We start from the raw sequence: 25,555 nt of genomic DNA, 5'->3' as shown, positions 1-25,555 counted from the left end.
TTATTCTCAAATGAGTAATATAGAGGCAAATTTCCATTAAACACAGCAGAATAGGAAGTTGTGTGACTGTAAACAAGGCCAAGAAAAATTAACATTTTTATTTCTTAGAAGAAGGAGGAAAGAATGGAAGGGATAGAAGGATTGAAAGAGAATGAGGGAAAAATGCTCTGGAAAACTTTAAAGAAACAAGAGCAATTGGAACATTTTTAGATAACAAAATAAGAGTGTCTCGTGGTAAAGAGATGAAGCTGAAGGTAAGTCATACAAGATATGCAGGAGTTATGACTCTGTCAGAATCCCCTCTCCATGATAAAAGAAAGAGGCCATGATGATAATCACTGTGGGAACCTCTAAGATAAGGATTTATCTCCAAGAATAGCAATAAAAAGCTGACAAGTACAATTTAATTATGATGAAGTAGGTCTTGAATGACTGTAAATCTGCCACTGGGCTCTGTATGAAAATTAAGATGCAGGAGAATATGTTTTAATTTATAGGATTCTTCTTTAGACTGCTTATAAATCAAAAGAATAACAGAAATTTCAAGGACAAAACACATACTCTGATCATTTTCTGAGGCCTTTTTGGGTGAGTTAGGTGTTTTACTTTGATTCTATAAAATCAGATGGCCAGAATTCTCATGCATACCCTTTCATGTCCACATCCACAAGGCCTAATGAACAGATACTATACAGTGATATAGGGTAGACTCCTAAGATTTAATTGCAATAACTATAAACAAGGAATCAAGTATAATCTTGAAAACCTACTTAATCAATAGACCTTAACATATAAAATAATATGTGAACCACATATGAGCTTGTTTAGTTAGTGATAACCATATGAATATTTATTCTGTGAAACATTCAAAATTATTTAATTGACCTTCATGGTTATAACAAGCAGTCTTTATTATGCTCCCCTTTTTTAACCAATGAAAAATTGATTTTCCTTAATATAAGAAAAATACAGAAACAATGAATTATTTATTCACCCCCATATCAAAGTAAAACATTAATCTAAAAATTAATTATGGTTAATGATTTTTCTTATTTTTCATCGGATATAAATTTCTTGAATATACATATTATGTTTCAAAGTAGGTAAATACTATGAAAAATTTTATGCTATCTTTTACCCAATTTTATTCTTTATTCCTCTACACATTTCAAATAACTTTCCATGGTAATGAAATAACCATGTGACAACAAAGACTAGGGAATGTATTAATGCAGAAGCTTAAAGAGGGCCTAAATGAAAAAAGCAGGACTGGAAGACTTAAGGCAAATAGAACACTCAAGCTGTGATGGCTGCTTCGTTCACAATAAATTGAGGATTTATTCTTTCTCCCAACCCCACCTCACTACCCTGCTCTGATACAATGTGATCCTATATTTCTGACCACAGTGATTAAGGCAATGGTTGTCAATCAGGGGACATTGAGTTACTGGCACCTAGAGGGTAGAAGCCAGGGGTGCAGTTAAACCCCCTATAAAACACAGAACAGCCATCCACAACATACATAGAAGCTGGCCCAGAATGTCAATATGCCCAGGTGACAAACCCTGATCCAAGAACAAATCAAGCAAGGTCAGGCAAAGCTCCTCTTCAAGAGCTTCAACTTTGTTGTTTAAATCCTAAAGATTTGAGAATGAAGGTCAATTTTTCTATACGAAAAAACTTAAAATATGGAGTCCAGAAACTGCCTCATGGAGGCAGCAGAGGGTGAGGCTGAAGCCACCAAAATACACTACTCTAAATACAATATTCAGGGAAGGCACACTACCTGTATCCATCTCCTGCTACACATGCTCTTCTCTCCCCCTCCCTCGCTCCTTTCCATGCATCTTTTCCTCCCTCTCTTCCACCCTTCCTTCCTTTCCAAGTGCTAACCCTAATGAACTGTTATGTAAGCCCATCTGCTCTCCTGAAATCACTTGTTTTAGAATTCTTCCAACAAATTAAATGAAAATCTTAACATTTCCAGTTTAATTGAGCTTATGTGAAATTAGAATAAAAGCACCTATTAGCTGTCAATAAGGAGTCATAATTCTTCCTGTCCACTTTCTAACACTTTCCTTGCCGCCAAAAGAAAAAAAATAGAGAATGACAGAGGAAGATTTAATTTCATCTCAAACTACTTAGTTCAATTTGTGGCTTTATTTCCCCATAATTGCCTTCATTTTATTTTTTTCTAATTACCATTATAGACGTTAAATTGGCATTATAGTTTAATTTTCACATCATTAATAAAATGCACTGCTCTTGACAATTCTTTGCTATGGCAGAAACTTTCAAATTTATGTGCAGTGGTAAGAAATTTCTACATATCCTAAACATCATTTATTTTGAAAAAAATTGTATTTTGCTCATTATCTTAATAAACCCAGTATTTTCATTCAGTAGATATAAAAAGTGTTAATATAAAAGCATCACTGAATAGGCAAATATTACAACACATGGAGTTTTACTTTCTTTGACCAATGGAAATTTAGCAAGAAAAATTATTGCAAAAAATAAAATTATGACTTTATATGTTCCCTTTCTCAATCCATATCCATGGGGATTTACTACTCGTGGGAGTTAAAAGTCAAAATGTACATGAAATGTGCTTGAGAGCTAGAACTCAGTAGCCCTGAGCAACATGGTTCTAGAATTGATGATGTCAATAACAGTCATGTTAATAAAATTTGTCTCAGTTTCCTTATGCATGAGAATATAGACAGTATTGTCTTTTGTAAATAGAAATTTAACATTCAACAGTATCCACTCTTTTGGTGTATATACAGACACACACACATACAAAGAGAAAGAATACTCACAGAAGAGTTTTAAAATGCACTTGAAATTAAGAGATCAGCAACTTAAAACAATCATACATATGAGGTGAAGAGACTGTATGTATACATATACACATATATACACACACACATATAAGGCTTTTGAGCTAACAAATATGCAGACAAATTTGCTTCTGGTGTATCATGTACTACTTTAAATGTCTTTTAGAGCGTCCCCTTCTTCAACCAAAATCCATTTTAACTTTCTTGATCTAGAATGTAAATCTCCTTACTCTATATCCACAGACTATCTCATGTTCTAATGCGCACACTTAACATTTGATAAAAGCTAAAAATAGAATATAATAAATTGTGAAAGTTCAGAATGAGGTGAACAAGGTCAACCTCACCTCTAAGTGGGAGATATCCATGTGTGTCTCCAGCAGGCCTTCCTTCTGCACTGTGTTCACCCTCGTTCCCTTGGAAACCTCCTTTTTCTCTGAATGTCTGTACCTTTGTGCAGCCTCCTGACTTCTTGGGGTCAGGGTAGTCTCAAAAGTATAGCCCACCATTCACTGACGATTTAGACTAAAGGATCCTGAGATCTGCCTGCCCCACATGTTGTTTTCCAGTAAAAAGAAGGATAAAATAAATAGGTTGCAACAAACTTTTTCCTTACAATGTATTCCAATGTTTTGTTTGTTTATTTACTTAGTAATAACTCAGTTTACAAGGGAAGAATTTGGGCTTATATACATGATTTTTATTTCTCGTGAGGTAATATCCTATAAACATTTTTAAAGTAACTCAATAATTTTATTTTACTTATTTTTATAGTATATTTTAAATTAAATGACTCAAATTCAGAGGAAGGAAGAGATGGTGTTATCTATTTGCCTTAGCAGCAGATATGAAAAGATTCATATTTTAATTACAATGTATACATCTTAAATTTTGATTACTATAAAGCAAAAAATAGATAGTTCTTACTCTCCTTCGACATATAAACAGCAATTCATAGTAAATTAAACTGATAATGAAGAAGCTAAGCTCACTGTAACACACCACACACACACACAAACATATGTTTGTAAGAAATAAAGGACCCTAATCAACTGAAAATTAAAGTGATCCATGCATGACACCACTGTGTGCATCCAGAAAAACATTAATTCCCATGATCTGTGAGTGTCCATAGTAGGAACTCTGCAAAATAATTTAATAATCCTATCCCGAAGACCAGTAATTATCTTCCTGAGGTAAACATGTCTCTCTTAATTGCCTTTAAAAATACATTGCCTGGGAGTTCCCTTTGCTGTGGCTCAAGGGAAACAAATCCAACTGACAGTCATGAGGATTTGGGTTCAATCCCTGGCCTCATTCAGTGGGTTAAGGATCTGGTGTTGCCATGGCTGTGGTGTAGGCCAGCAGCCATAGTTCTGACTCAACTCCTAGCCTGGGAACTTCCGCATGCTGTGGGTGTGGCCCTAAAAAGCAAAAGACAAAACCAAACAAAATGTTATCCTTCATAGTACAAATGAAATTCTAGGGAATTTTTCTTTATTTACCTATTGGATCAAATGAATGACCTAGAATTTTATTTTTTTACTGTTTTTTTTTTTTTATTTCTCCAATACATTTTTTTTTTTCTGCTGTACAGCATGGTGACCCAGTTAGACATACATGTATACATTCTTTTTGCTCACATTATCATGCTCCATCATAAGTGACCAGACATAGTTTCCAGTGCTACACAGCAGGATCTCATTGCTAATCCATTCCAAGACCTAGAACTTTAGAGTTTAGGAAAACATTTTGAGGATCAAAGATCTGAAGTCTTCACACTGATCCATTCCACTTCTGCTTTCTGATCTAGGACATGTTTTAGATCCTTCTTTAAAGCAAACTCGTCAGTCCTATGAATCATTTATTTAAGATCCTACATTTTTTGTATCACAAAATCCTTCTGAGAATATTCATTAATTGCTGGTTTGTCCTATTACCCTTCCTATGTGATAAATACATAAGAGATAGGTAACACTTCTGAGTACATTATTTTCTTGGAAGGCACTTCAGTGTTATAATCAAAAAAATAAATAGAATTTTAAAAATAAAGGGAGAATGGTAGAAAGATATTTTTGTTGAAGTTAACTTTCTTTACCTAGAGTACCTTATAATTTAAGTTACTCTGTACTTATTTTTCGGCTTGCTTACAACATCAACATAAAATGTAATAGATATCTGATGTCTTTGTAAAAGGAACTTAATATATACTTTTTGTAGGAGGACCTTCATATCTAAATTTATTTAGTAGTTACTGTATTTCATAGATTTCAATTTATTTTTAATGTCTATCCTCTTGGTTTAAAAGCAATTAAATTTGAAGTGGAAAAACCTCCCTTTTATTCTAGGCAGAATATATGTACCGAAATTCTGAGGATTAAATCTCAGCTCTTACATTTTGGTTTTGGACCAAAAAGATTCTTGACCTTAAGCTCTCCAGTGTTCTGTTTTAATGAAAAAAATCCATACAACTTTTTAGAGCTGTTATAAAAATTAAAATGAAATTCTGTATATAAATGCTTTATAAACAAAAAGGACCATAAGTCAATATTTTTATTATTATATTCAGGAGTTCAAAATTGTATCTAGCATATCATTAATCTGTTTTCTTACTGTTGTTGTTTCTGGGACTATTATTTCTTAACTCATAAAAAAATTAAACTTCTTAAAAAGTTAAGTTTTTTCTTTCTGTAACTTTTTAATCATACTTTTTATTTCTTACAACTCCTTATACTTCTACAATGATAAAAATAATTTTTTCCAGAGTGACTGTACCACTTTGTAACCATAGAGGCATAAGTGGAAATATATGACTGCATCCCCACCAGCTTTTAATTTGCATTTTCCTAATGGCTAATGATATTGATTTTAGAAGTATAAGGAGTTGTAAGAAATAATACAGAGATATCCTGTGCACCATTTACCTAGTTTCCTCAAATAGTACCATCTTGCAACACTGCAGTACAACATAAAACAAGTATTGATTTTAATATGCCAGCCTTATTCGAATTTCCACAGTTTTACTGTTATGTGTATATGGGTACATGAGTGTGTACTTAGTTCTATACAATTTTATATCTATAGCATAATGTATCCACCACCACATTTAAGAACACATTGAGAACAGTTCCATTGTCACAAGGATCCCTTCTATTGTCCTTGCATAACCCTGTCCACCTCCTGCCTGCCCCACTCTCTTCCCTCCTCCTGGTCCTAAGTTCTGGGAAGCACTAATCTGCTCTAAATTTCTAAATTGGTATCAATTACTTTTTTATAAAAGGAATTACACATGATGTAACTTTTGAGAGTTGGCCTTTTGCACCAATATTATTCCCTGGACATTCGTTCAATTTGTTGTATCCATCACTATATTATTCATTTTCATTACAGAATAGTATTCCATTATATGGATGTAACACAGTCTGTTTAACCCTTCACCCATTGAAATGAATCTTGTTTCCAATTTGGAGATATTACAAATTAAGTGGCTGTAAACATTTCTATAAATATTTTGGTGCAAATGTAAGTTTTTATTTCTCTAGGATAAATGCCTAAGAGTGCACTAGCTAAGCTGTATGGTAACTGTATGTTTGGTTATACAAGAAAAATAATTTTTTCCAGAGTGACTGTACCACTTTGTAACCATAGATGCATAAGTGGAAATATATGACTGCATCCCCACCAGCTTTTAATTTGCATTTTCCTAATGGCTAAGGATATTGAATATCTTTTTATGTGTTTATTGCCTTCTATAAATCCTATTCATTGAAATGTTTGTTCACTGATTTTGCCTGTGTCCCAATTGAATTGTTTGTGTTTTTACTGCTGAGTTTTGAAAGATTTTTTTAAAATATATTTCATATTCCAGTTTTGTCAGGTATGCAGTTTGTAATTTTTCTTCATAGTCTTATTTATTTTTTCATCCTCTTAACAGTGTCCTCTGCAGAGCAATCTTTAAAATTTTGATTAGATCAGTGTACCAAACCTTCCTTTTATGGTTCATGCTTGGATAGCAAGTGTAATACCTCTCCACCTAGCTCAGATTCCCAGATTTTCACTCAATTTTTATAAAAGTTTTATAGTTTTCAATCTTACATTTTAGTCCATGGTCCATTTTGATGTAATTTTTGGTATGAGTTTTAAGTTGAGATTCATTTCTTTGCCTATATTCATAGTTCAATTCCTCAAGCACCATTTTTTGAGAAAGTTATGTTCATTCATTGAATTGTTTCTCAGTTTTTCCAAAAATCAGTTTGGCATATTTTTGTGGGTCTTTTTCTGTGTTCTCTTTCTTTTTCATAGATTTATATGTCTATTCCTCCCTCTCAATATCACAGTCTAGATTTCTATAGTTATTATTAAGTCTTAATATCAAATAGAGTGATTTCTCTCACTTCATTCTTTTCTAAGATTGTTTTAGTTATTCTAATCCCTATGCCTTTCTATACAAATTTTAGAACAAGCATGGCTGTGTCTAAAAAAGCCTTGTTATAATTTTTATAAGCATTATATCAAAGCTATGCTGAATTTTCCAATTCATGAATATAGTATACCCCTCCATTTATTAAGGTCTTCTGGGATTTCTTTCATTGCATTTTGTAATTTTCATGTACTTTTTAAAATTTCTACCTAATATTTTATTTATTTGAAACAATTATAAATGATACTGAATCCTTAATTTTGGCTTTTGCACACTTGTGGTATAGAGCAATGTGTATTGCTCTTGTGTCCTACAACTTTGCTGAACTCACTTGTTACTTCAAGGAGTATTTTTGTGGATTCCTTGGGATTGCTATGTAGATAACCCCAGCATTTACAAATAGAGACAATGTTATATCTTCTGCTTTTCCTATGTATGACTTTATTTCATTTTCTTAACTTTCTGCAGTGATTAGAGTATCCAGTACTGTGCTGAGTGAGAAATGAGAAGAGGTATCCTTGCCTTGCTCACCATCTTAGGGGACATCATTCAGTTTTTCCATTAATCTATTTTTGAATACTCACAGAATATGAATATAACAGTTTCTGTTAATTTGCATTTCTGAACTAAGTGTCTAAAAGCAAAAGGAATCCGCAAAGCAGATGAGTGAAATGAAGCCATGGCAAATGTTGAAACAAAAACTTTCTAATCCTCAGCCCTAACAAGGAATTAGAATAGGTATCAAGGAAAGAAGGTAACAAGATGAATTATAATGATTCATTGATTCATTTTATAACTTATGGGATAGAATAAAAATGCATTTAAATATATTAATAATATTCTGAATTTAAACTTCAGGTTAGCACCTAAATTATGACGCTCAGACAAGTAGTAGTTAAATAGTAGTCATTAAAATAGAAAACAATGGAGTTCCCATCGTGGCTCAGTGGTTAACGAATCCGACTAGGAACCATGAGGTTGCGGGTTCGATCCCTGCCCTTGCTCAGTGGGTTAAGGATCTGGTGTTGCCATGAGCTGTAGCATAGGTTGCAGACGTGGGCTCAGATCCCATGTAGCTGTGGCTGTGGTGTAGACCAGCAGCTACAGCTCCGATTCGACCCCTAGCCTGGGAACTTCCATATGCTGCAGGAGTGGTCCAAGAAATGGCAAAAAAAAAAAAAAAAAAAGAAAAAAAGAAAACAATGATATATATATGTAAGTGCTTATAATTCTAGAACATTAAGCAAATTATGTATAGTTTTTCATATGTACCCTCTTACAGAACACTGCGGATCAAGGTATTTTTTTTCTATATCTCATAACTGAAATTCTCTAAAAAATATTCAAATATAGTTCTTCCCAATAGGAGGAAAAGGTTTGTAAAAAGGGTTATTCATCAGGTTTTAGTAGATACACATCCTACCAAAATTTACTGACAAAAGTAATACACATTCTCAGAGACACTACAGATAGAAACGTTTTATATCTTTGACATGTACAACTGCATAGCTCTAAAAATCACATCTTGATGGACATTTGTTGGTGAATGATTTACCCTAGCTCATTTGCAAATATGTAATTTTCAAAAATATGAATTCTGCCTGATGGGAGGGGGAGGGAGTGGGAGGGATCGGGAGCTTGGGCTTATCAGACACAACCTAGAATAGATTTATAAGGAGATCCTGCTGAATAGCATTGAGAACTATGTCTAGATACTCATGTCGCAACAGAAGAAAGGGTGGGGGAAAAAACTGTAACTGCAATGTATACATCTAAGGATGACCTGACCCCCTTGCTGTACAGTGGAAAAATAAAAAAATAAAAATAAAAAAAAAATGAATTCTTCTTTTTAATTTAAAGAAATGTATTTTTAGTACAGCCAAGATATCCAGATATGTAAAATAAAAAATCATGCATATTGGAAATGAGACAGTCACGGTCTCCTGGTTTTCCATCTTTATTAGGCAAATATGGATTTGGTAGGTAGCATGTCTCCTGAAAACAGGGTTACATTTAAAAGAGTGATTAAGTGGTTTAATGCACTAAGAGTAAGATAACGTTTTGAAATCAGCCAAGAAGTCAAGGAACATAGAAAAATTTGATGAGTGCTCTTAGAAGGATCTTATGAGCAGGTTAGTTTCAATTTTCTGATTACTGCAACAGGGAAAGAGAGACTGTTACTGCCATCTGTTGGTCAAATAAAACAAAATCTTCCCCCCAAATAGAACTCTTCCTAACACTGACTGCATGTGTTCTGATAAACCTAGTGTTCTGTTAGAATACAAACAAATAAACTTCTTTCTGCCCTGTGCATCACATCATTCCTTCCCGGTACTTTCTGTTCAAGAAGGAAATGTTTGTATCCCAACAAAAATCCAGAGATCTGCAAAAACAGTTCAGCTCAGAACTAAAGAGGGATTCCCTGTGCTTCCAGGTGTGTGTGAAAGGGGTGGGGGGTGGAGGTGGAGGGAGGGAGGACAGAAAGAGATGAGTAGTGGCAGAAAAGAAGGCAGGACGAAGAGAGAAGCTGTGATCTAGCAAATATTCCTGGTATTTGGAACAAGTAGCTTGAAATGCCTTTTTTATCATTCTGGCAAGAACATTATCCTCAGGAAATTATCTTTAACTAGGAAGCTAGAATACTAATTCCTTGTTATTCAAGGTGTGGACCCCAAACCAGCTGCACCAGCATTACCTGGTTGTTTGCTAAAAATACCAAATCACAGGCTCAATCCAAGAGTCAGAATCTAATTTAGAAATTGACTTTTCTTAATCATATCTGCATTTCAAAAAGATTCTCCTGTGACTCTTATTCACACCAAAGTTTAAAAAAGGATATTCTGGTTTGTTCTCATTAATGCTTCAAAACAGAATGTTTGATGTTTTCCTTTTACATTTATTGATTCTTAAAATGCATGTGTTTAATTTATATTTTAACATCTTTAAAATTAGGACACATATTTTAAACTATAATATCTGATATTTTAGCTAGCAGTAGTATTTTTCATTTTATTGATATATATTGTAATGATGCACCTTGAAAGTGACTGGGTCTGATTATGTGGAATACAGTAGGCATTATTTTGTTAAGCAGAAAAAGAGGGATGAAGCATAAAGCAGGTAATAATAAAAATAGCTAATATTTCCTGAGCACTTACTACACACCATCCATTTTGCTAAGTACGTGCATTTTATACTTAATCATAAGAGGCACTATAATCAGCCTCACTTTATAGCTAGAAATGAAGACTTAAATAAATTTCCATGTAAACATACAGACTATAAATGTAGATTCAGATACAAACAAGTCTATCTGATTCCAAATGCTCTTAACCATAAAGTTACTGCTTCTGAGAGACTTTTTGTTAATGCAGAAGTAGGAGGAAGACTAAAAACTGGAAAGAGTCTGACACTTCAGAGAGAGGATATGAAAGATATGGCCAAAGAGTTGGCAATTTGAAGATCCAGAAATATAAGAAAGGCATGTATCAAATAGAAAGTGATATTCAAAACTGCCAAGATAGTAAGAATTTTCAAAACTCTGAGTATGAGGAACAGGAGAGAAGAGGCTGGAGTAGGGGCTGTGAATCAAGCCCCTGGGAGTAGGGAAAGATATGCTGGAAATGGCAATGAGGAAGCACCTGTGGTATGCTTGTCTCACCTCGCTGTATTACCAAGGGCCGCCCCTCTACAGGTGCAAGAAATACTTGAGTGGTGAGCAAGTGGGGAAAAGCAATGAGGATTCGCCAGCGTTACATGTGCATCTAGCAGGGCTTCCTCTTTCTTTCTTTCCTTCTTTCCTCCCTCCCTCCCCCAAACCCTTCCTTTCTTCCCTTCCTATGTTACACAGAGACAAGAATGTTTTCCAAAGGTGACACAATCCAGATTTCACCTCTCACCTTTCAGCCAAATGCTATGGACCGGGACCTTCATAAACTAGATGTTCCATGAGACCACCAATAACTCTAGTTTGAAGACACTCAAGGAAAATGGTAATAATAATAATCTCTATCATTAATTGAATACTTGCTATTTCCACAAGACCTTTATATATAACAACCACCATATCAGGATGCCCATTTTATTTACTTATTTATTTTGCTTTTTAGGGCCGCACCCACGGCATATGGAGGTTCCCAGGCTAGGGGTCGAATAGGAGCTGTAGCTGCCAGCCTACACCACAGCCACAGCCACGCAGGATCCGAGATGTGTCTGTGACCTACACCACAGCTCAGAGCAATGACAGATCCTTAACCCACTGAGCAAGGCCAGGGATCAACCCCGAAACCTCATGGTTCCTAGTTGGATTCGTTTCCACTGATCCACAATGGGAACTCCCTCAGTATGCCCATTTTAAAGGTGAGGAAAGAGATGCTTAGAGGATTTGAGGTCCTAATGTTGTAGGAGGAATAAATGGTAGACCTGAAAGTTCCTATTTTGTAATCACATGATCAACTCGTAAGCGAGGCAGGTAAGCATATATTAATGAAGTTGCTTCACACACAACAAAGGTGACTACAAAGGTGTCCAGTTTGCATAAAACAGTCTGGTTTATAGTTTTCCCTGGTTAATTATTCATGGGATCCCCACACACTCTCGCAATTGTCATGGGATGGACAATAAACCACATGGTCAATCTCCAGATTGTGAATTATGATCATTCACAAACAATTCAAATTAGCTCTCATTCTTACTGAGTTTGGGCAATTCAGAAAGAGTGGGTTCCATTCAGGTTACTCAGCACACCTCAGTCTCAGTTACATAAACAGCTACCAGATACTTAAGTCAGAATGATAAACAGAGAAGCATTTGCATGATTTGGCCCAAGTCATATGCAAATGTGATCTCTAAGAATAACTGCATCCTAGAGCTGGATCCTCAAGGCAGGGATTCTCTCTGCTGACACCAGTTTAGAAATAAGTATTACTTATTATACTATATAAATATTACTAAAAATGATGTGATAATATCTTCCCATTAAAGGTTGCACTCATTCTTGTGTAAGCCTCCTCTTGCTGATGAACGGCCCACAGGTTGTCAAGTTTAGTATAAATACTACAGCTTGTCAACTGAGAAGAATAAAAGAAACACAACCTCAAAATAATTATGGCAAAAAGCCATTTCCTATTGCCACTAATTGTTTTAAAGATTTTTATAATATAATAAAAACACGACTTAGTGATTTGTTTTTCACAACATGTATCTTCTTTCACAACTGGAAAATTTATTAAATGTACAGTCCATAATCTTAATTGGTATGAAAGCATGACTGAATACTGAGCAGAATGAATTCCCTCAGGTATGTTTAGAAGAAGATCTGTTCAGCTTAGAGGCACTTTCATGCTGGGTGGATGCAGGGATCTTTCTGTTCTAATCCATTTATCTCTGAAAGTCTAGAAACATTCCCTTCATTTTCATGTACAGTATTTTTGTGTCATTTGAATATACAGTGACCAAATGATTTTTTTAATGTATGCACCGTGGGATAATATTTTCAAAACATAAAAGTGGAGAAATACTAGCATGAGAAGAAAGAGAAGAAAAATAGAAGGAAAAAAAAAGAAACCAATTCAAAATTATCTTTTACATCTGAAAAAAAAGTTTACATTTCTAGTATTTTGCTTATAAAATTTTGATCCTGAAACTGCAAATAAAGATCTTCGATTTTATGGCTCTAAATTTTGGGGGATGAAGCATATTACAAACCAAAACCTCTTTAGTCAAAAGAGACAATTTTCAAAGCTTCACCCCTTCCTCAATTTTTTATTTCTTCTCAAAGGAGTATTCTCACGTATTGCTTTATAACCATGATTTCAATTGCTGTCCTTTTTTTGTTTGAAAAACGGATGAAGAATCTTAGATCAGTAGAAAAGTCAAGGAGAAAAAAAAAGTGCATATGTCTGGAATAAACTGTATGATAAAAACTGGGTTGCTAACAATCCTCAGGAACTAAAAATAGAACCCGGGTAATAAGATTAAGCCTAACCTTTTTTTTTTTTTTTTTTTTTTTCCTTTGCGCTTCCTCTCCTTTCATTGCTCACAGGATGCCCGCTTGCCGAGGCCTTACACCCAGCACCTCAGACTGGAGTTTTCAGTGGGGAACGGATGCTCCAGGTACTACAGCTGGGACCTTGTGCAGAAGCTCCGCGCAGGACGCTCCAATTCAAGATGGCGGCAGCGGGCCGTGTGCAGATAGGCTGAGATCTGGAGGCTGAGCAGCACAGCTGTGCCGGCCCCGCGAGAACTCCGCCCCCTCCCCGCTGAGGCGATCCCTCCAAGGCAGCCCCACCGGTAGCCCTAGGAAAGAGCCTGTGCTCCAGAGCAGGTACTCACACCATCCCATCTGTTCTCTGGGTTACCAAAATGAATTCCTCCCTTGAGCTTCGTGATTGATTTCTTATACTTTCTACTATCATCACCTTTCTTTTCCTTTATGGATTGTGTTGCTGGGTTGATTAGTCCATATTCTTATTGAATTGTTACAACCATCTCTGTATTCCAAGTGGGTTTTTTGGTTGGTTTTTTGGTTTTTGGGGGGGGTTTTTTGCTCATCGTTGTTAAAAAACGAAATTAGGAATGACATTTTCCCAAGGTCATATATGGAAAATTAATTACCCCACGGTTCTCTCCAATTAAAAGGCCATAATAAGACCTACCATGTGCCAGGCACTGTATAAATAATCTCAACAAAGCTGCAAATTTGAATCATTTTAGAAATTAACAAATTAAGGTGCAGAGAAATGAAGTGATACAACATTTCATAGAGTTTGGACACAGAGGATTTGAACTTGTATCTCTGTGGTGCAAAACATGTGCTTTTTTTACTATACCAATTTTGTGGTAATTAATTTGTTACATGAAAATACCAGCATTAGCTGTGCTATTTCAGGTCTTAGATAACATGAGAAGACTGGTTACCACCAAAGAAAAAGTGGTATTTCTTTAAGGTAGGGAAAAAATCTAAATATGTGGGCTAGTTCAGGCAGATAACCATGGAAATACTATACAAGCCCCAACTACTTATAAATTTTGTTGGGAAAGGTAATTTTGCTTTAGAGAAATCACTTATATAATTTGAATTTCCCCCTGATGAAAAGGAATTTATTCACTTTCTTGGAGCAAAACAAACTCATAAATACCAGTTGATAACTTTATCAGGAAACCCTACTTTGTGCCTATGACTCATCCCTTAATTTATTCCATTTTATTCTTAGTTTCTCTTTGGGATGAAAAAATTCTTCATAGTAATTTAAACAGTAACAAAACTTTAAAATTTTTGAATTTGTCCCCTTATTGTTTTTCCTGTATTTACATATATACATTTTCTTTTTTTTTTTTTTTTTTTACTCAAAACAATAAAGTCTAGTGATCTGTTTACAGAATAAAAGTAAAAGGGAAATTTCAGGTAATTATTCTCAGTATTCAAATTTTCTCTACATAGAAATGAGGGGCGGGGAGAGAAGCTGGTTTCCTATAATGAGTTAATGTCATTGGCTTCATGTACCAATTTTTAAAAAGCACCATATAATGGTTCATTTTTCCTCTTTGCCTGTAGCTATAATGAAAAGAGAGGGGGAAAAAGTGAATTTTACTAGTAAATACTCATGCTTTGCCTAATTTTGAATTGGGCAAAATTCAATTGTTTGAGCACATGGTAGAAATCATGTTTATTTCAGTCCTGAGAGCTTGAGATATTTTTCTAGCACATGGTAAGCAGAGACCTCTATTTATGCATTTAGGTCATGTTTTTATTTATGCCTTAGTATTTTTAAAAATACCAGCTCTAACTGTAAGCCAGTCCATAATGCCTTCTGCATAACTGTGGGGGAGTTAAACCACAAATATTATCTATATTTATATTGAGCTGCCCCACCCATTGGCTGTCTCCACAGCCCTGCTTTCCTAGGACTGACACTCTTGGGTAGCAGTGGCGCCACATCCATTTGGCACAGCTGTCTACATGAGATCGTCCGTCTGTTGTCTTTCTTTGGCACTAAGCAGTGGATAAAGTCATGCAAAAATATGTGTCTAGTCATTGGAGATGCCTGGGAGTGTGATAATGGAGACTGCTAATCTGGCAGTGTGTCCCAGTTTCTGAATTATCTCCTCGCTATGCAGGTTTGGGGCTGGCATGATAAATGTGTGCCCAACTTCCCACACTCAAGAGCAGTGAGCACAGAAACAGAGTATGTGAAGTAGAGTACCTTAGTGGAGAGATGTCACCTCAATCTGCCAGCTGGTTGGCAAATTATCATTGAGCTATTCAAATAGCCCTTTAGTTTAGGTTTTACGGGACATGTTTTCTGGGGTTAAAGAGTTATACTCCATAGTTGTACATACACTCCTGTTAAGTTTCAGATATACTGATGACCCAGTTGTATCCCAGTACAACACTTTCATAGAAGTCTACAGATTTGTGACATGGAAAAAGATTCAAATGTTTTCAGAGGAGTTACCAGTCAATCATAAATACTTACTATATGCGCAGTGTGACCAAAATCTTTAAAAGAAGGGGAGAGAGGGGGTGGGAGGGAAAGAGAGAGAAAGAGAGAAGATTAATTGTGGTGACAAGAAGAAATGATACTGCCTCAAAGTACAAAAGAACTTTCGGAGACTGTAAAGTTACTTAAGCTTCATAGTCAGGGAAGTCTGAATGCAGCACTCAAATTGCCAATAGATATTGAAAGGGAACCAGGAGTCACACAGGTGGTGAAGTTAAAGGATCATTAATATCATCAACAAATACTTAGTGAGTATCTGTAATATGCATAATGCCGGTGATTGTACAAGAAGTGGGGGACACAAAGTGTTATAAGACAATCTCTTTACTCAGGATCTTACAATAGTAAGTACATATAATTCACACCACCAAACTATAATGCCAAATAAGAGATTCTGACAGTCAGTGCACATGACATCAAAAGCATGGGCTTAAGTGGCCAGGAAAGAATAACTGAATGAAGTGAAATTTAAAATTGTATTTAATAGGTAAACTAGTCTTAGATAGGCAAAAAAATACATCCCAAATGTTGTTTTATGTCCAAAATGCTTATTAATTAAGCATAAACAATGTCTGTGTCAGGAAGAGTGGGAATAAGTAAGAATTAAGGTAAAAAAGTCATGAATCATAGGGTCATAAATTTGGAAAGAACCAAGATATCACCCAGCTCAAATGTGGCAATCACAACCATGGCTTTCACAACCAGGAAGCCTCTATAAAAGCACTTTACAGTGTCAAGGGATGCACTATTAGGTAAGTGATGCCTGGACTGTATAGGACTTTTCATGCCAGGCTTAAGAGGTTACGGAGTACCCTCTAAGAGGCAAAGAATCATCAAAAATATTTGAGCAGGAAGGTATCATTAAAAGATATATACAGATCAATATATCAGTTTTCTGATCCAATTAAAAGATGGCAGCATGCAAATCAATGGGGGAACTTTGAACTTGTCAAACTCTGAGTCATGTAAATTAGATGAAGTGTGGTGGCAGCAGAAATAGTGAAGGTCCTTTATTAGAATTAAGAAAGGTTGGAGTTCCTGCTGTGGTACAGTGGGTTAAGAATCTGATGACAGTAGCTCAGGTCTCTGCAGAGGCACAGATTCAATCCCTGGTCTGTCACAGTGGGTTAAAGGATCTGGCATCGCCAGAGCTGTGGCTTAGATTCAATCCCTGGCCTGGGAACTTCCATATGCAGTGGGAGAGGCCATTAAAAAAAAAAAGAAGAAGAAGAGGAGTTCCCGTCATGGCTCAGGGTTAACGAATCCGACTAGGAACCATGAGGTTGTGGGTTCGATCCCTGGCCTTGCTCAGTGGGTTAAGGATCCGGCGTTGCTGTGAGTTGTGGTATAGGTCACAGACTCGGCTCGGATCCTGCGTTGCTGTGGCTCTGGTGTGGGCCGGCAGCCACAGCTCTGATTAGACCCCTACCCTAGGAACCTCCATATGCCACGGGTGCAGCCCTAGAAAAGGCAAAAAGAAACAAAAAAAAAAAAAAAAAAAAAAAAGAAGAAGAATTAAGAGATGTTGAAGCAAATGCTAGTTGAAAAAGAAGCAAATATTGATTTCAGTTTTAGGCATGCTCATTTTAAGTTAACAGTGAGGCAGAACAGAAATTTAGCATGAAGATAAACATATAAGACTGACATCTTCTGGGGTATGTACAAGTTGAGAGAGAGAATTGGGCTTGATTACTGAGCATGAGGCTAGGATTTCTTCATCCTGTATCACAATTGAAGTTAAAACTGGAATTGTAAAGAGAAGGGATAATTATGAAATTGAAAATTTCTAAAATTTTCTGGTTAAAAAAATGACAGGTTGCTCTTTTAATTCACTTTTATTCCCACATATGCAAAAAGATGTCAGGTCTCTTTTATGTCCATCAATCTGTGTGGCAAAATGCAACCCCAAGATGGAATGGAGCCCTTCTGCTGGTCTATCATGTACTGGTAAGTTTCATGCTCATAGTAATGCTGTTGCTCTGTTAAGTGAAAAGCAGTAGCAGAAGCATTTGCATATATATGTTTCTTTAAAAAACAAAGGGATCTTAAATTTTATTTTTCCCTCCTACCTCCTGCCTTCCAAACACCAGGCAAAAACAAACAAGTACACTATTAGTAGGATTTCCTTCTATATCTAATTTCTATGTCCAGATGAATACCAAAAAAATTGACATGAAAGCTGGCTAAAGATAAACATAAAGCAAATAAATGGAGAACTCAATAAACATTGAACTCAATGGACATATCCATTCCACAGAGTACTTTTATTGTACCATACTGAATTAATACAAATGCCTTTGGTACAAAAGCGAAATTATTTATGAAACAACAGAAAATCTGCTCTTAAGAAAAAAACAAAGCACTGCACATTATTTCAGAGAAAAAAAGAAACAGATGTTACACATACTTAGAAAAAATACAATCCCATATGCAGTTACCCATGAAATATTCAACACATACATAAGTTTAGGGATTACTGACTTGATTTCTTTCTTCCCTCTCACCTTCATGCTAATCTTCCACATGTCAGCATTTCTTTGAAATCAGAGTGTGTTACTGAAATAGAAAATACAGAGCCAAATGAGGATTGATTCCAGTTAAAATTGTTGTAGCGTGCCCAGGGTTGTCCTCATCCATAAAAGGAAGAGGGTGTGGTTACTACAGGTCAGGAATACAGGGATGCACACCTCATGATATTGTTTGCTTTCTGTAGAACCAGAATGGATAGCCCTCTGCAAATAAATTTAATCATTAAGTGATGCCTGTGCAATAAAAATACCCCCTTGCACAGGCATCACTTAATGATTAAATTTATTTGCAGAGGGCTATAGATTTCTACACTGCAGATGAAAACAGTAGACATGAGATTATTCAATTCCCATCACTAAAAATGACCTGTGTTGTCTCAGTTGCAAAGTCAAACCCTTGAGTTTGATTCTTGTACTCCAATTGAAATTAAGTTTATATATTAAAGGGTTTTGTTTTTTTTTTAAGATAACAATGAATAACATGCAGGCAACTACACCAACCATATGTTTACCCACCTCTTTTCAACTGACATAAGAGCTCCAGGAATTTCCTACATGTGGGATTTTTGTTAGCATTGCTTTTAAATTTGCTCTTAAACTTTTGACATTGACTGCATTTTTATTGTTTTTCCACACTATTAGATCTGGTATATTCTGAAGTCCATAGCCATTATTAGGAAATGCACGGACACCATATCACCCATTTAAAAATGCAAACCCTATTGTTTTTATATACTAGCTTCTCTCTTTATAAATTTTAAAATACTAGGCCTGTCTCATATGCCCCAACTGCTTCCAGATTTCTGCCTGAAAGTAAGAGTCAATCATACTGCAAAGAATCTCAGGACTCTAGGTCCTAGATGGTTCAAAGGACACTAAAAGCTGACAGTGGTGGGTTTTCCCTAGAGCTATAGCTAAGCCCCATGGGCAAGATTAGATGTCTAGACTGGAGGGAAAGAAGTTCTAAGCACTGTAATTATTTCACAAATTTATCAACCATAATCTCTCTTTTTTTGTTGGAACACTAGTAGACAAACCTTCTCAAATATTTCATAAAACATACATTAACAGCATCCCTTCCTTTATTCAAAGGAAGTGAGTCACTTATCTAGATACTTGTGATTCATTAATTAACAAAGAAAGATTCCCTTACCTCCACAGAGCATTTATATCAAAGATGATGTAAATTTAGAATTGTATGTGTAATGGGCATGTTTTGACTATATATATATATACATATATTTATGTGAATTTTAGTTCTCTAGTTGGATTACTTATATAAGTAAATATATACATATAAAATCAAAACATGCCAGTTTATATATGCAGCTGTCTTACCAAAGCAAGTATGATGTCTACATAGACTTTTAGAAGGCAAACAGAGACTTAATGACATTTTGCTGGAGAACAAGTCATAGGTTTGTCAAATTAGTCTGATTTCTACAAATGAAAATCATGGCATAGGCAAAGCGAATACACTTATGACACATGTAGGAGATCTTCCAGAAGTTCTTCCATATCCCTTATAGTCCATTTTAATCCAAAAAAGAGTTAGACCATAGAAATAGATCTCTCATAAGACAAGGTCTTTATGAAAAATAAAAGTAGATAGAGAGGGAAAAAATACAAACTAGTACATCATCAGATACCATGAACAGAAGTAATATATAAACTATTCTAATCATCAGGACTGAGTCTCCCATAGATGGTACAATACCTGGTGAGGTGTCATTTAGCCGTCAGGTACTTACCACTAGACATTATTACATAAATGCTTTCTCTCCTCACTAAGAAGAGATCACCTATTTGTAATTAAATAAGATAAGCAGAGAGCTTTTCTTTCCACAGTGTCTTCCCTTTAAAAAAAAAAAAAAAAAAACTCTACAAGGACGTTAATAAAGGAAATTATTAAAAACTGTTTTGAGATAGAAATAACCAATCATGATTTTTGATATTAAAAACTACAAGCTCCAATAAGCTTTCTTCTCTCTTCCTGCTTACCTCTCCTCCATCACATTCAATATATATTTCTTTCATTCCATTACTTACTCATATATATTATCTCTTAACCATAAGCCATGAGAAGGAAATCCATAACCTCTTAAAATATATGCAAATTTAAAGGAACAGTGGGTTGTGTCAAGTGTAAATTTGGGAAGGAGACATGGCTGCAAATGCCTGAATAACAGCCCAAGTGGAAATAGAACCAAAGATTGGCATTTGAAATATTCTGGAGGGTAGAATGGTAGTTATGAGTGGGTTTGGCTACCAACAACCATTCTGCTGGATAAATAAGTCATAGAGTTACAAAGTATCAAAATGTGATTTTCATTCAATACCTAGGTTTGGGCTTGAAACTTTAGAAATGAGAAATACCAGCAAGATAGAAAGGCAGAAGGAGGGGTAATCTAGTTAGATTTGGATGTCCACTTAGGCAGGAAGACTCTGGCTTTGAGGAAGTCAGCCATTAAACATGGAAATCCAAGTCACCAGCTGAGTTCTGAGGCAGTTCTAGCTCCCACGTAAGGGGACAGATCAGAGCAAAGCAGAATTCAACAAACATCCCAGGGTCACTAAGGAATTAAACAGACAATGAAAACCTGAATTAAAATGGAAACTAAATCAAAAGCTAAAGTTAGAGACAGGTACAATTAGAATTTGGGTATAGACACTCTGGTTCCAAAAATATCTTCAGAGCAAGGACACCATAGATAGTTCAAAACTATGTGAGATCCACATGTCAACCTTGTGAAACATGGTCTCAGGTCAGGTTTGCATAGGACAGACCCTGAGGTAATATGGTGATATTAGTTGGGTACAAAGAGTCCATAAAATAAACTTCCATCAATCAGACTCCATCTCTGTCTGGCACAGTGTCAGATGCTTTGCATACTTTTTTTTTTTTTTTTTTTTTTTTGTCCTTACAACCACTCTTTAAAGTAGATAATATTAATTCCATCCATACTAGTGAAAAGAGTTAAAGACAAAAAAAGGGGCTGACTTAAACTCTTAAGTCCAGAATGGCCTAGGAATTAAAGCTGTGTTGACTGCATGGATAGGGATCTTAAGGAAAGGAGAAAAGCACAGGGATATAAACAGATTGTCTTTTAGCTGATTTTCTGGGAGAATTATCTGTTAAGTCTTAGAGTTACCTGCCATATGTAGCAGTCATGAAAGTTTAAATATCTACTCAAAATTATAAGGTTAAACCTTATTATGGGTTGGGAAATACCTAGACATTGGGCATAGTCATGGGTTAGATAGTATACATGCTCATAGGATACATATGTTAGTAGTTGATGTCCAAATGGATTTTCTAAACCAGCCATGGAAACCCCATGTCCAATACCCAGCCTAGACTTGTGGGACATGAGAAGTCAGCTGAAGACACTTGACAAAGATATTCTTTCAAAAATATTATCCTTCCCTTTTGTGATGCAAGCATAAAGGAAACTAGGTTGGTATGAAGCTGACACTGAGGATGACAGAATGATAGAGGAAACACAGGTACCCAGTAACATTACTAAGTATCTGGTCATACTACTTTATGGCCTGCTCTGTTTAGGGACTTTAGTTACGTGAAATAATCTCCTGGCTCCCCCGTGTGTAAACTACTACAAACTGATATATTGTCTTTGTAGCTAAAACTTGCCAACCTGACACACAGACCAGCAACCAAATCAAAGTATCTATCCTCAAGGCTAACTGGCAAACATTAAATTTTTGAAGGGACAGAATCAAAGAGTATTCTATGGGTTGGGGTGAGGGAGGTAAAGAGAGAGACAAAATCCAAATTTTAACAGGTAGATGAGCAATGTTGGAAGGATAGAAAGAAAATGACCAATGAAAGACCAAACAGAAATGAATATGACAAGCATCCATGCAGGTTCGATCCCTTCCCTCACTCAGTGGGGTTTAGGATCCGGTGTTGCCGTGAGCTGTGATGTAGGTCACAGATGTGTTGCTGTGGCTGTGGTGTAGGCTGGCAGCTCTGATTTGACCCCTAGCCTGGGAACCTCCATATGCCTTGGGTGCAGCCCTCAAATAAATAAATAAATACAAACAAAAATATAAGGAAAAGAACTAGAATCAAGTACTGAAAAGACAAATCACCATGTTGCCTTCCCAAAAGGTTTTCTGGGGGGAAAAATAATGCTTTTTCCAGAATTTTAGGAGTAGATTTAGTATTCATCATTTCAAGTAGTCTTTATTAATCTTTAAGATACAGGTTGTAGAGTATCCTACCAGAGTCAAATAGCATTGGCCTTGGTAATTTTCCTTACAATGACCATACTATCCCCTGTGAACAGCCCTCTCAGCTGCTCTAATATTTCTGCATTTGGTCCTAATTTCACTCTTTGGAAATATTTATACATAATAGAGTCAGTATAGAACAGAAGAAAATGAGGGAGTTCCCGTCGTGGCGCAGTGGTTAACGAATCCGACTAGGAACCATGAGGTTGCGGGTTCGATCCCTGCCCTTGCTCGGTGGGTTAACGATCCGGCGTTGCCGTGAGCTATGGTGTAGGTTGCAGACGCGGCTCGGATCCAGCGTTGCTGTGGCTCTGGCGTGGGCTGGTGGCTACAGCTCCGATTGGACCCCTAGCCTGGGAACCGCCATATGCCGCAGGAGCAGCCCAAGAAATAGCAAAAAAAGACAAAAAAAAAAAAAAAAGAACAGGAGAAAATGAATTTGATATAGGAGAAACAGATTTAAATCTCATATTTTAAATGGGTATTTTAGGGCAACCAACTATTATTAATATTGCTTAGTCCTCTGATTGGCAGTTTTGTAAATATTTAATTGAATTCTCAAGCTTAAGGGTAAATGGCTTTCTTTAAAAAGTAAAAATAAATATTATAAGGAATATGTGCATTTAAAATATTGAATTCCTTCAAAAGGATTGAACTTGAAAAAAGGGACCTCAAGAATGTTGGTAAACACTAGCATCAACTACAGTAGCAATTACACATTACTTATATTTTGCAAATTTTAAATACTGTTATTTTACAAAGAGCACAGTTTTATATAGAAATAATGTAAAATTAAAACAATAGCTCATTGTTAAACTTCCATTCTAAGGTTACCAGACATAATTGAGTTACATTAACTCTCACGAAATGGGACCCAGTGGTGACATCCTGATTACCATTCTCAATTAACACCGCTACATTTTTTAATGCCTATGTTTAATGTCAAAGCATTAAGAGGCTTCCAGGATAAGAAATCTATTAGTGTTTCAAAAATATGTTCCAAACCAGAGAGACTAGAAACAGAATGAAACCATATGTCATTTGCACTAAGGTGATAATTTCAGCAATATGAATTAATCAAGTTTCTCAAGGGAAGGCTATAATTTAAAAAGTAGTAAAGAAATTTAGTGTTGAACACTAGGCTGAATCAGCTTGTTCAAGATGCAAAACAACAAATCTGAAAAGATTTGAGAAGTATTACACGGGGGAGAGAGAACATTTCCATATTCCTACCTGCCAGGTGTGTCTATTCAAATCAAATGATGACCCTCAATGGGCCAGGCAAAAAGCATGTCCTCAGTAATACGGTTTGCAAATGAATGAAAAACTTGAAAAAAAAGAGGAAGAAAACTTCAAAATGTGAGATTATAATGGAAAGAAGACTGAAACATACAATCTAGATCTGGGTTCTAGTCCTAACTTTGCAGTTAGTTATTTTTTATAATTGTGAGCAAATTATGTGACACACAATTATTACATCTCTATAAATTTACTTACTGGATTTTAGGTCTCTAAAATCCCTCCTGACTCTTCATTCTGTCACTGAAACTGTGGCTTAGCTTTAAAAAATTAGACCAATAAAATATCCCAGAAGTTGAGACAAAGAAAATATGGAAAATGGCCAAAAATTAGTAACGGTACATGATTTGAAAGACTGTGTTTGTTTTTAAGATTAGAACCATCTGAATAAAATGAGATGGAAATAATCCCTTAGGGTCTGCATATATAATGAAAACAATCAAGCTAAAATACAAAGAATACACCGGCGAAGTAAAGAAAAAAGCAGAATTTCCAAATAGAAGATATTAATTTTTAGAAGTTGTTCATTTATTCATTCAGTCAACAAAATATGTATTAAATGGGTTCACCATACCAGCTACCCTGCAAAGGACAGACGGTATAAGGATAAAGGAGGGAATCTCTTCTCAAGGAAGTACTAGTTTGGCAATGAGTTCACAATCTAGTCTAGAAATGTCATTCTGAGGGTTAAAAATAATGCCATAAAAAAGAAATTCAGACAGTAATAGAGTCCTCAGGTTGAAATCTGTGTATATTTTAAACATACAAGGTTAAAATATAATTATTATTTTCATTGTAGACTTATTGGGAAAGTCAAATTAGTTGGTTTGAATATTAATTTAAAATAATGACAAGTTAAATGAGAAAATAGACTAAAACAGGTTGTTCTCTTGCGTTTGACCTAGGCAAAATGCATCAGCACTCCAAAACATCTTTAATTAGGGTTCTCAATCAATATATACTAAGATTCTTTTTTTCTCCTTCTCAAGAAGGGGTTTTACAAAGACTGGGATTATTAGCTCTCAAAGAGAATAAACTTTAAAAAAATTAAACACAAACGTAAATTACTTTGCCAAAAATTTCTATTATTCAAACTGTATTAAAAGTTCCAACCCATTCTTATGAAGAAAGAGCATTTTAATTATTTTATATTTTTGTTGTTACCAAAAATGTATTTTGATTCACATTTTATATTTATTTTATTACTGGTGAGGTTCAACATATTTTCATATGTTTACTAGTTCATTTTCTGTTAGGCAAAGTGCTTGTCATGGCATTCTACCACTTATTAGGGGCTTGTTATTCTACAGTCTTCTAAGTTTTATGTGCTTTTAAAATCAAATATGTTAAATCTTCATCATTCTTTTTGTAAGCATTATTCCCCTATTTATAGGTTCCTTCTTTGATGTAAGCTTGTCTATAATTTGATTTTTGTATATTAATTTATAAAATATAGTTTTAAAACCATGTACTATATTTTTTTACTTAATACCATTTATGATATAACATTTTTAATTATAAATTTAATGATTTTTTAACACATAGTTTAATGAAAAAATGTCAAGTTCTGTTATTGTAATATAAGCAGTACATAAATTATTTATAGAGAAAATGTGTAGTTCAGATATTAAAGTTAGAAAAAGTTTTGATAGCTAAAACAGGATTTATAGCAAAATTGTTTTAAACTGGGGGCTAGCAACAGAGTTTTTA

At 35.2% G+C, this 25,555-nt stretch overlaps 1 long non-coding RNA gene across 24 annotated transcripts in view; it reads right to left on the bottom strand.

Moving 5' to 3' along the window:
* The window catches only part of LOC146397799 (uncharacterized), an 85,726-nt gene that overhangs the window by 18,470 nt on the left and 41,701 nt on the right, over nt 1-25,555 (bottom strand). For 15 of the 24 annotated variants that reach the window (XR_014823680.1, XR_014823689.1, XR_014823667.1 and 12 more), the window contains 2 exons: nt 18,269-18,320; nt 15,741-15,763 (listed from right to left, as the gene is read on the bottom strand). The exons of 6 other annotated variants lie outside the window; for them this stretch is intronic. This is a non-coding gene — a long non-coding RNA (uncharacterized LOC146397799). The remainder of the gene's footprint in view (nt 1-15,740; nt 15,764-18,268; nt 18,321-25,555) is intronic. 3 more of the 24 variants (XR_014823684.1, XR_014823673.1, XR_014823682.1) reach the window with 1 other exon arrangement.

The sequence above is a fragment of the Sus scrofa genome, chromosome 13, assembly GCF_054392235.1.
Source record: "Sus scrofa isolate SSC_HxYL_T2T_F1_AM1 chromosome 13, Sscrofa_HxYL_maternal_Yorkshire_Landrace_v2.0, whole genome shotgun sequence".
Lineage (NCBI taxonomy): Eukaryota > Metazoa > Chordata > Mammalia > Artiodactyla > Suidae > Sus > Sus scrofa.
This window is presented reverse-complemented; position numbering and strand designations above follow the sequence as displayed.